At 42.9% G+C, this 12,089-nt stretch overlaps 1 protein-coding gene across 1 annotated transcript in view; it reads right to left on the reverse strand.

The window, feature by feature from the left end:
• Positions 1-12,089, reverse strand: part of FBXW8 (F-box and WD repeat domain containing 8) — a 114,016-nt gene that overhangs the window by 8,907 nt on the left and 93,020 nt on the right. The window lies entirely within an intron of this gene.

Genomic DNA, 12,089 nt, shown 5'->3' on the forward strand with positions numbered 1-12,089 from the left:
TTCTTTTTCTCTGCTTTTCCTCCCCAAATCCCCCAAGTATATAGCTGTAGATTCTTTTTAGCTGTGGGTCCTTCTAGTTGTGGCATGTGGGACACTGCCTCAGCATGGCCTGATGAGCGGTACCATGTCTGCGCCCAGGATCTGAACCGGTGTAACCCTGGGCTGCCGAAGTGGAGCACACGAACTTAACCACTCAGCCATGGGGCCAGCCTCAGGTTTTCTATTTCTTGAGTTAATTTTTTAAATCTCCAAATTTGAAAACCTAGATGAATTAATGACTTTCTAGGAAAATAAGAATTACTAAAACTGACCATAAGGAGATAGAAAATCCAAATAGATAAAGTAACAAAGAGCAAGCTGGGAAAGCTGTCCAGGAGCAACAGTCCCCGCAGGAAAAGAACAAGTGACACTGGCCCGACCAGGAAGGAACGGCCCCCAGGGCTTACACACTGTTGCACAGCACAGGAGGAGAGCTTCCCAGCTCTCTAGGGGAAGCCAGCATTCCACTACTACCAAAACCCAACCACGAGAGCTGGACAAAAGACAACTGTGGATCTGCATCAGTGCTAGGACCCCAATAAAATGTTAACCACCAGAATCCACAGCAACCTGCTACAAACAGGTGGCATCCACCTCGGAGCTCTCAATACAGTTCACCCTACTGCTCTAACAGATAAGAACCACATGGCCACTACCACGGGTGCTGAAAAGAAACTTGATGAAATATAACACTGATTCCTAAGGTAAAGTCTTTAAGAAATATAGTGATCCACTTTTACCATTATTATTTCACATAGTTTAAAAAAATTAGATACAATTAGATAAAAGAAGAAAATGAGAGTTGGACAAATTTATCATCAGAGATGACAATCCAAGATCATTCACTACTAATAAATGTAAATTACTATGTCAAAATCAGTAACTATCTTATGTACAAACAAGCACTAGTTGTTTTAAAACCACTAGTTTTAAAGATGTAACTAAAGATCCCACTTATAACAACCATGAAAGGGAAAATTCCCTATAACTATCTCAACTTGGAGCTCTACCATCTACATTACACCAAAATAAATTATACATGGCTCCAAGGGTTAAACATAACTAAACTACAAACATATTCAGAATAGGGACGGCCTTGCTAAACATTAAAAACCCAGAAGCCAGAAAGGAAAATATAACTGTACATAAAAGTGTTTAAGTTTTTCCCACATGGGGGTAAAATAAAGTCAAGGCAAATGACAAACTGGGGAAAATGTCTGCAACAGAGAGGACTGGCTAATTTCTTGAAAAAAAAAAAAAAGACTTCCTTTAAAATTGATAGTAAAGAATGACAACCCAATATTAAAATGAGAAAAAAGATACAAAAAAACAGTTCACAGAAAAAGAAATACCAACGACTTTTAAACATGCGTAAGATGTTCAAGTTCACTGGTAACGAGAGAAATTACAAAATAAAACTACTGTGCAATACCACTTGTCAGTTATCTACTGAGCCAAGATAAAGTTTGGAAATACACTCTAAGGGACCCTCCATGCTGATCAGACCTGGAGAGAGAGGTCCTTACAGACAGCTGATGCAAGCAGAGATCTTTCCTTGGAGAGTAATTTGGCAGTATCCAACAAAATGAAAAATATATGTCACTTTTTCTTTTCCCTTTTTTTTTTTCCTGAGGAAGATTAGTCCTGAGCTAACATCTGTGCCAATCGTCCTCTATTTTATATGTGTGTCACCACCACAGCATAGCTGACAAGTGGTGTAGGTCCACACCTGGCATCCAAACCCGAGAACCAGACTGGCAAAGCAGAGCATGCTGAACTTAACCACTAGGCCATGGGGCTGGGCCCCTATACTTCACTTTTGGCCTGGCAATTCCACTTTTAGGAATTTATCTAGGATATGTCTAATATATGTGTACAAATACACACATGCACAAGGTCATTAACCCACAGCAATGTTTTTTCGTTGCAAAAGATAGGGCTTCTGTTTCAGACAACTTGTTGACCCTCCCACTGAAAATCACTTAATACTGCTGGATAAAATATAACTAATACCTGTTTGGTGGTCTAGTGGTTAAGATTCGGCACTCTCACCACTGCGGCCCAGGTGTGTTTCCCGGTCAGGCAGTTGTCATACGTGGTGGCTGCATGTGCTGTGCTCCTGAAAGCTATGCCCACCAGTATTTCAAATACCAGCAGGGTCACCCACGGTGGACAGGTTTCAGCGGAGCTTCCAGACTAAGGCAGACTAGCAAGAAGGACCTGGCCACCCACTTCCGAAAAAACTGGCCATGACAACCCTGTGAATAGCAGCGGAGCATTGTCTGATAGAGCTGCCAGAACGTGAGAGAATGGTACAAAAAGACCGAAACAGAGTTCTGCTCTGCTGTCCACAGGGTCGCTAGGAGTCGGACTCAACTCGACAGTAGTAGGAACAAACGCCCTGTTAAACGCACTGCTGAGCTTACACAGTAAGTGGCTTCCCCAGGGCCCAAGCTGAGAACCAGCCTGGAGAGCTTGAGATGCAATGTCCCTGGCCTGTGTGCATATGTGGTGGGGCTGAGGCTGTTGGCAGGTGCCCATCTCAGGACCAACAGGTTTGGATCTCACTGCAACGCAGAGGTGAGACAGTAAGACATGGGCCCACCCACAGTGGGGGGTGGGAGTATTGACTCCTGCCTTAGACAAAAGCAAAATAAAACTTCTATAAATGAAAACATAGTCCCTGAAATCAATTTCATTAGACTTGACAATTTTGTGAATTAGATGATAAATCTGAACAATTACATGGAATGGAGCACAAAGAGATAAACAGATGAAAAATGTGAATGAGGGATTAAGAGACATGACAGATAGAAGGGGACAGTTCAGCATATGTCCAAAAGAAGTTCCAGAAGGAGAAAATAGAGTGTACGGCAAAGAAGCGATATTCAAATAGTTGATACTTTTCCAGAATTAATGAATCACGCACACTCACACTCAATGAGCAGTAATCAGAATAAATAAAAAGGAATACATATCTAAGAGTATCATAATAAAATGGGAAAATGCGAAAAACAAAAGAGGTCTTAAAAGCAATGTAAGGAAAAGAGACATTCCTATTAAGAAACAATAATTAGACTGACAGGAAAAATTAAAAATAACATTTAAGTTGTCATGAATTTGAGTGAGTCAATGTGGACGGCACAAGTAACTAGCTCTACCCACTGAGTGCTAGTTAAAGCACTTCGGGTACATCCATACAGCGGAGGCATGCACAATCCTCAGAGGAGGCAGATCTATACTGAGAGGAGCCACGGCCCCGTGAAGAGCACCGGACCCAGCGGGCTGACAGGCGGGGGCGGGTGAAGATACAGGCGTCCGTGCTGTGCGGGTGCAGACGCCCTCTGGAGAACACTACTGGTTCTGCAGTCACAGCTGAGGAGGCTGCTCAGGCTGCTCAGGAAGAGAAGTTCCCAGAAGACCAACTTCTCCCTACATATGTCTCTGTGCTTTTGACTTCAATTTTGAATATGCAGGTTACCTGTTTAAGTAAAACTGAAAAATTTTAAAGATAAAATTCTAAAAGGACATACTCGAGTTCATGATAGCAGTCACTTTGGAGAAGAGCGGTAATGGAAGAATGAGGGAATAAGGTGGCTTTTGCTTTTTATTCTAGATGCTGCCATGTTGTTTAAGAAACAAGAACTCATTCATGGCTGGGAGGGGCACCCGGAGGCCTTCCAAGGTCATGCTCTGTGTCTTAAGCAGAGTGGTGGGTGCACAGGCGATCCATTATTCTCTAAATTGTACACATGTCATACACACTCCCATATGTATGCTCTGTTTCATAATTTCTAAAATAATATATGCATCTATAAGTTAGGCAATGTCACATAAAACAGGATTTTAAAAACATGTAGTCTTAGAACCCAGAGGAGGGAGCCATTCATGTTTCCTGGCTAGGACATGGAACCAAGTAGACGATGCAGACTAAGGAAGAGCTCTATTACTCCAGCATGCCATTCAACCCCCACTGCCCAGTGAGGGGTCTGGGAGGGAGAGCTGCAGAGAGAGCCGAAATAGACTGCAAACAAAGGCCTCCCTCCATCAGCATTTACAGACACCTATGTGCAGGCACTTGTGGGCAAGAGCTAAGGAGGCTTGGGCAGAGAATAAAGAAACGGTCTCGATGCTGTGAAAGCTCTGCCTCTGGGCTACAGCTGCCCTGCTTACCAATGGGAACTTGGAAAGGAGGGGGGAAGAAATTTCTAGCCCAAATACTTTCCAGTGCATATTTGGTTAATAATGCTGATTTTCATAAAGAGCTCCTCTGTTGAATATTTAGCCTCCGTAATTTACAGTTTGGCTGTTAAGGAGACAAAGGCAAACACAAATCTGGTCCAGAAGTTCAAAGTTTGCCATCTGTTTTCCTATTGTATTTAGATACCAGCATGGATGGCTCCAAACAAAATAAACACACCAAAAGATACAGCACTCGTGTATTTTATATCTGTAAGGAAAACAAAAGTGGGCCAAGGCAGACTTGAACTTCTCCCCACAGGAAAAAGGAATAGCATTTATATGACATCTCCTTTGAGAGGCATCACTCTGGTTTCCTGTCTACAGACAGAAAGCAAACAGCACAGTCAGTGTGTGAAGTCCACACGAGCATTCAGACTCACATGAAGAAACCGGGGTCTGCCTGGAACATCTGACAGCATGCAGCACCAACCTGAACCACAGCACACCTTGGCAAAGCCCGCACCCTCAGCGCTCAAATCAAATACTTGACGCTGGGAAACAGGTAGCACAGCAAATGGGCACAAAAATATGCCAAGACAACTGATTCCAGGGACAAAAAGAAGCCAATGGTAGACACTGTGATCTCTATCTAGTGAGTATTTCATCCACTTTGCCCGTTGAAAAGAAAAATAATTGGTCCGAAAGCTGTAATTGTATTATGTTTAATATTCATGGTTCAGTCTGGAGGGCTGTTCCAACACTCCCTCTCTCCAGTCCCTCTCTAATGAAAATCACACCATAGGAGTCAGCTCTAGCCCGCCAATTAAAACAAAAGACACCAGAACCTTCCAAAGACTCCAACAGAGGAGCATCCATCTGATGGGCAGGAAAACGTGCTGGAACTGAGAGGGAGGCACGCTCTGGTTGGTCCTCTGCTAGGAGCTTTGAATGACTTATAATAACTCTTGCAGATGGAGCAGGCACAACATTTACGCCCCACTCACTCTCTCTCTAACAGCAGGCAGCAGTACCAGCAGCACACCACAACTTCGTACTTGTCAGGGCCAGAAGTAAGCTCTGAGACTCTTTAATTGGGGGTCACAACTCAGGGCTCGCTTCCCATTGGTTTGGATGAAACAGTCCCATATAATAATAAGGCAAACTGGACTTGAGGGCAAAGACGAAGCCTCTTCAGACTCTGGCTTGGCAGTTTCATTAAGAAGGACCTGACCTTAGGCTATATTTCTATGCAGAAAATAAAGGGAACAAGCAAGAAAGCATTAAAACGTGGGCTTTTTTTTTTTTAAACAACCACATTAATCAAGAAAATTAGTATTTTTTTTAAAAAAATCAATACATGATTCTATTTCGTCTCACTGAACCTGGGCTCTTAAAGAGGATTTTAAATATAACCTTATAGGCCAAAATGATGGCCTTTGGTGAATGACTCATTTTATTATTTAATTCATTTAAACAGCAACCAGGACAACATTTTCAAGGTAGAACTGCCCAGTTTAATCAAACAGGCTATGCTCAGAGCCCTCTGTATTGTAAAGCGCTCTGTCTGAAGTGGAGCGTTCTCTGCGTCCTGCCCCGTAAGAGTAAGAAGCCTTCACACTCATCAATTAACCCTTCCGGACCTGCTTCCTCAGCTGAGCCAGCGTTAGATGGTCTTGAAGGGCTCTGCTAGACTGAACATTCTGCGATCCATAACGAGCCAGCCCATGATACTAACTGCAGACAATAAGATGATGTACATATAACACCAAAATAATAAGGCACATGATCCCAAACTGGAAACACAGAAACATTTAGCTTAATATCATTTTAAATTTTAATCAGATGAGTATACCTAGAATAACCTCTCAATTTTATGGTCAATTGATTTTCAACAGTGGTGCCAAGACAATTCCATGGGGAAAGAATAGTCTTTTCAACAGATGATGCTAGGACAATTAGATATCCACAGGCAAAGGAACGAGGTTGGACTCCCACCTCACGTCACAGACCAAGATTAACTCCAAATGCATCACAGACCTCAACGTCAGAGCCAAAACTACAAAAATTCCTTAAAGAAAACAAGGAGTAAATCTTTGCGACTTGGGTTAGAAATGGCTTCTTCAATATAATACCAACAACACAAGTAACAAAGAAAAAACAGATAAATTGAACTTCATCAAAATTAAGACCTCTTTTGCTTCAAAGGACATCATCAGGAGAGTGAAAATACAACTGACAGAATGGGAGAAAATATTTATAAATTATATCTGATAAGGGATTGGTATCCAGAATACATAAAGAACTCTTACAAGTCAATAAACAAAAAGACAACCCAATTAAAAAATGGGCCAAAGATCTGAATAAACATTTATCCAAAGAGGCCAAAAAACACAGGAAAAGATGTTCAACATCATTAGCCATCAGGAGAATGAAAATCAAGATCACAGCAAGATATCATTTCATACCGTTTAGGACAGCTAGAAGCAGAGACAACAGCTAGTACTGGTGAGGATGTGGAGATTTAGAGCCCTCATACACTGCTGGTGGGAATGTGAAATGGTACAGCCATTTTAGAAAAGAGGCTGGCAGTTCCTCAAGTAGTTAAACATAGAGTTACCATATAAGCTAGTAATTCCATTCTTAAGTATATACATACTTAGAACTGAAAACATACGTCTACACAAAAATTTGTACTTGATGGGGCTGGCCCAGTGGCATAGTGGTTAAGTTCATGTGCTCCACTTTGGTGGCCCAAGGTTTGGATCCCAGGGGCAGACTTATATACCACTCGTCAAAGCCATGCTGTGGCGGCATCTCACATACAAAGTAGAGGAAGACGGGCAAGGATATTAGCTCAGGGACAATCTTCCTCACACATACACAGAAAATTTCTACTTGAACAAAGCAGCATTATTCATAATAGTCAAAAAGTAGGAACAACCCAATGTTCATTGACTAATAAATGAATAAATAAATGTAGTATATTCATACAATGGAATATTATTTGGCCATAAAAAAAGAATTAAGTAGTGATTTAGGCTACAACATGTTTATCTTGGAAACATGATTCTAAGTGGAAGAAGCCAGCCACAAAACGTCACATATTATATGATTCCATTTATATGAACTGTCCAAAACAGATCCATAGGGACAGAAAGTCGATTACTGGTTGCCTAGAGCTGCAGAGGTTGGGGGTAATGGAGAGTGACTGCTAATAGTTTCTTATCTGGGGTGATGAAAATGTCCTAAAACTGACTTGGTGATGGGTGCACAACCCTGTGAACTTTACACTGAACTGTACAATTTAAATTAGTGAATTGTAGGCAGTGAATTTTATCTCAATAAAGCTGCTAAAATTTTTAAAAATACACTTGAGATTACAGGGAGAAAAAGGCAGTGGGCTCTGTTGGTTTGGTGAATGTTGCCCCGGCAGCCCACCAGCCGCCTGACGTGCCCTGACCACTAACTCCTACTCTGACTCTCCCCAGCAGAGCACTGATACGCTTCTCCATTCCAGATCCTGGATTTCCCAGGAAAGGAATGAGCAGATCACAGAGAAGACTGACAGCAACAGAATGGGAAGGGACCTCAACTAATTCAGCCCTCTACTGCCGGCTATGGTATTTATTTAAATCATTTAAAAGAAAGTGGGAGTTCTGATTCTGACCAAGATGGAGACAGCCCACTACTGCCTCTGTCTTCTGCTGCCAACAACCAAAACCTCTGCACAAAACGCCAACAGCAAATACCTGAGGACTCCGGAGAGTTACTCAACATGGTGGGCTGTGGAGGAAGAGGCCACATGGGGCAAGGCTTCCCATTTCCCCCCAAAGACTTGCCCTGAGTGCGAGCTCCAACAGCAGAGCTGTGTGGTGGTACAGGACTTGACGGGGCGAACCTTCAGCAGAAACTCCATCTTCCTCAAGAACCAAGGAAAGGGTCCCTGCCCAAAGAATGTGTGCAGGGGGTCTCTGTGGGGTTTCCCCCTCTTTCTCTGTGCCTTTGCCCCAAAGGAGGTCCCTAGTCACAGAGCCACACGGTGGAAGTGATGCAGGCAGGTAAAACTCTGAGAGAAACCCATGTTCAGGTCAGAGGCCCAGGGAAAGGAGCCTCTGAAGGCTGGAAAGCATAGGGATGAAGAGAAGAGGAAACTGGAGAAGGCGAGCCCATCATACAGTGTATGACTGCACACAGATCCCAGGCTCATGTCTCAGCTGCGCAGGACAGATACAAGCAGTACAGCGAAGGCTCTGAGAAGACAGGTGAAACGGAAGAAACCGCTGCCACATCAGACCAACCTGTGAGTGGCCCGTGTGCAGGACAGGGCTGGAGAAGCAAACGAAGGCTCTGGAAGTTGACCTGACACTGGAATCACCACCCACAGAAGGCAAGACAGCACTGCAGTCGGAACCTGACCAGGTGACGGCCAGCTTAAAGAAAATCTCACCGTTCTCCAGACGATTGTGTAGTGGGACCCAAAGTGGACACACCATAACATTCAAAATGTGTGGGATATGACCCCAAATTACTTGACATTACCCCCTCTCCCCCAAAAAACAGGAAAATCTGACCCATTCTCAAGGGAAAAAACAATGAACAGGTATCAACCCTAAAATAACCCAGATTTTTGGAATTATCAACGACTTTAAAGCAGCGATTGTAACTGTATTTCAAGAGGTAAAGATAAAATGATAAGCAAAGAATGACACTCTAAGCAGAGAAACAGAAACTATGAAAAAGAACTCAATGGAAATTTTGAACCAAAAATTACAAAATCTGAAATGAAGAATTCACTGGATGGGCTCAACAGAAATTATGCAATTTGAAGAATAGAAACAATTAGGAAAGAAAATGATCAGAGCTTCAATGACTGGGGAACAATATCAAAGGGTCTGACACTGACATCACCGGAGTCCCAGAAGGAAAGGAGAAAGGGATTAGTGCAGAAAAAATATTTGAAGAAACAATGGCCGAAAACTTCCTACATTTTGTGGAAAACATAAATTTACAGATTCTAAATGCTCAGTGAACTCCAAACAGAGGTGAAACTAAAGAAGAAACAAAGTGATCTATTTCCTGCAGACTTTCTCTTCGTAACCCATTCAAGCTTCTGCTAAATGTTCTAATTCCTAAGCTATTTGTTTTTGCCTTCATTAAACAAATACATACTTTCATTTAATTGAAAACACCACTAATCGTAAGAAGCACCATTACTTTACGTAACATTTTAAAGTGCTGCCAATTAATTTTAAGATGCCATTGTAAAGGACACATCCTGATTTCACATATATGAAAATGTAAAAAGAAAGAAAGAAAAGAAAACTGCATGTTAAAATAAAGACAGAGCATAGTGCTGAGCACTCAGCGAGCACTGGGCAGGTACTGAGGCAAGGAGAGCAGACGCACACAGCCAGTCCTACCCTGATGCACACCACTCCCCCTCCGACACCACTCGCTGCTATTTCTTCTTGGTTCAACGGGAAAAGACAGAGCACGTGTTTAGAAAAACTCACTGATCTAGTGTTAAACTCCTGTGCAGCGCCACCCCCACCCCACGCCCTGCACTGTACAGCCCTTCCCGCCCAGCAAGGGAAAGCACAAACCAGCAATAACTCGGTCTCTACCCTAATCATTCTCTTAATATTCATCAGACTCTATTTATCCTCTGTTTTTTCTGGAAAAGGCGACAGGCTAGGTGAGCTATTTTTTCATTTTTAATTCCAGCCTATTTTCCCCCACTCCCCCCCAACAAAATTCCTTGCAAAATTCCACCCATGTTTGCAAACTAACTCAAACTGATTTCCTTACTTCAATAAAAATTTACTTTATTTTTGTCTTAACCTTGCACATTTTTATTTATCTTTAGAGTCCATTTAATTCTCAAATTATTTATAAAGTACTAAGAGAATGTAGTGGAAATCCAGGCTTTTAAATAAAAAAAGGAAGTTCCAGGGTTTCTTAATTGCATCAGCCATTAAGTGACAGCCAAGGACATAATTCCCTTCATAGTATTTGGCCCCTTACTCCCACTTTTGAAATAAAACGTAAGCTGTACGAGCTGGGGTGTGCATCTCGAACAAGATCCTACTCAGAGCTATTAAGGCCTTTGGGGAAAAACCACCAGACTCCCCCTCTGCTACATTTAAAAGGCTAGATTCCTCATTCCTTCCTTTTCCAGAGATACAATTTAACCCCTGTGTTTCAAATTCATATTGCTAACACTGCTATTCTGATTCATAAGGAACAATCTTCTATGTGACGGTGAGTCCCTGACATACCAGCAGGGGTCAAACGGCCAGCACACAGATCGAGGAGTGCCCTGATCAAAGGCCACTTTGGATAGCCCCTCCCCAACTCCAAGTCACTAGTCTCTTCTTTTCATCCATTGAGACAGAGGGTTTAAAAAAACATAACATTAGTTTACTAATAAAATGGACTTAACATGGTTAAATCTAGACTTCAAAATGACCAGAGAGCCCTCTTACACTGAGAATTTAGCTCCTCTTCCAGCAAAGGGGATGGAAGCAGGCAGCCCTGCTCCAGAGGAAAAAGTCAGCTTTACTGGCTCTAGAGCTCTTCTAACTGACGGTACGATGTTCGGCTGACAGTGGTCATGACAATCTGGCTTTAACTGTGCTTCCAGAGCTAACCGAACTAAGTTAGGCAGAAAACTGAGGTCTCTTCTCTTGAACACCATGGTTTCCTGTGAACCGAGCTATAGCTGAACACGTAAATGCTCATGCTGTAAACAAACTCTGAAGCATAACCTACAATCCCAAACTCTTCCATTTGGATGCCCCAAAAAGCCCTCTGCATTTGCTCTCCTGGAAAGCGAGTAGCCGCTAGGTCCCTGTGGGGAGATCCTATCCCATAAGCTTGGAGGCTCTGTACAGCTCAGTCTGGAAACGAAAATGTGCAAGTAAAACTACAAACCGATTTGTTGCATTTGCTGTGCCACATGTGGGGCTACTTATCAGCCTAGTTGTTTTAAAGAGAAAAACTGCCTGGACATACACTGGGGAGTTCAATTCTCAAGCACTGGAAATATCAGCCATTTTAGGAGACCTTGAGAAAAAATGATCGAGTATTTCCTTTCAATAAAGCGTACTCACTAAAGGAAGGAGGCAGTAGAGGGGTGAAGGTCAGGAGCTGGAAATCTTATTTGACAAAATCATTATTTTTGCAAGCTGCTGCCCTGATGCCACGGAGGTCTGGGATTTGGCATGATGGAGTAACCGCCTCACAATCTGACCCCCCCACCAAACAGCCGGCCACCTGCAGCCCAGGGCCGGGCCCGGGGGAGGGGGCGCCGCAGACCCTGGCCTCCAGCCATGCTACCTCTCTCCAGGGCACTGGATCAGACACGGCAGATAACCAGCCAAAAAAAGAAAGAAAGAAAGAAAAAGGAAAAAACAGGGGGAGAGGGCGCAGGGAGGGAAAAAACCTAAAATTTGGACTCAGAGGGTCTTTTCAAACACTTTTAATCCTTTCACGCTGATGGCTCCTGGAGCGTCCGTGGCTGGCACTGGACCCTGTACGGGGAAAATCCGACTCCCTAAGCCAGTGCGTTAAAGAGAAGACTGCTAATCAGCTAAATAGAAACTGGAATCTGTTCACATGAAGTCTCTTTTTTCCCCCATCACCAGAGGGATGCCATAGTGTTCTGAAATACACTCTTGACATCATTTGGCAGGCAACCCTATTTTGTTGAACATGATTCATCCCTTAGGTTATTGTTTTTAATATTAGAAAGTGAGCTTTTAAATGCCAAACAAATTTTGCAGCAGGGGGACAACAGATATTCTGAGTGGTCTCACTGGACCTTCCACCAACTGCGTCCACCAAATGGCTTAAAAGACAACCTTCCC

This window comes from Equus przewalskii, chromosome 7 (assembly GCF_037783145.1).
Source record: "Equus przewalskii isolate Varuska chromosome 7, EquPr2, whole genome shotgun sequence".
NCBI classification, from domain to species: Eukaryota; Metazoa; Chordata; class Mammalia; order Perissodactyla; family Equidae; genus Equus; species Equus przewalskii.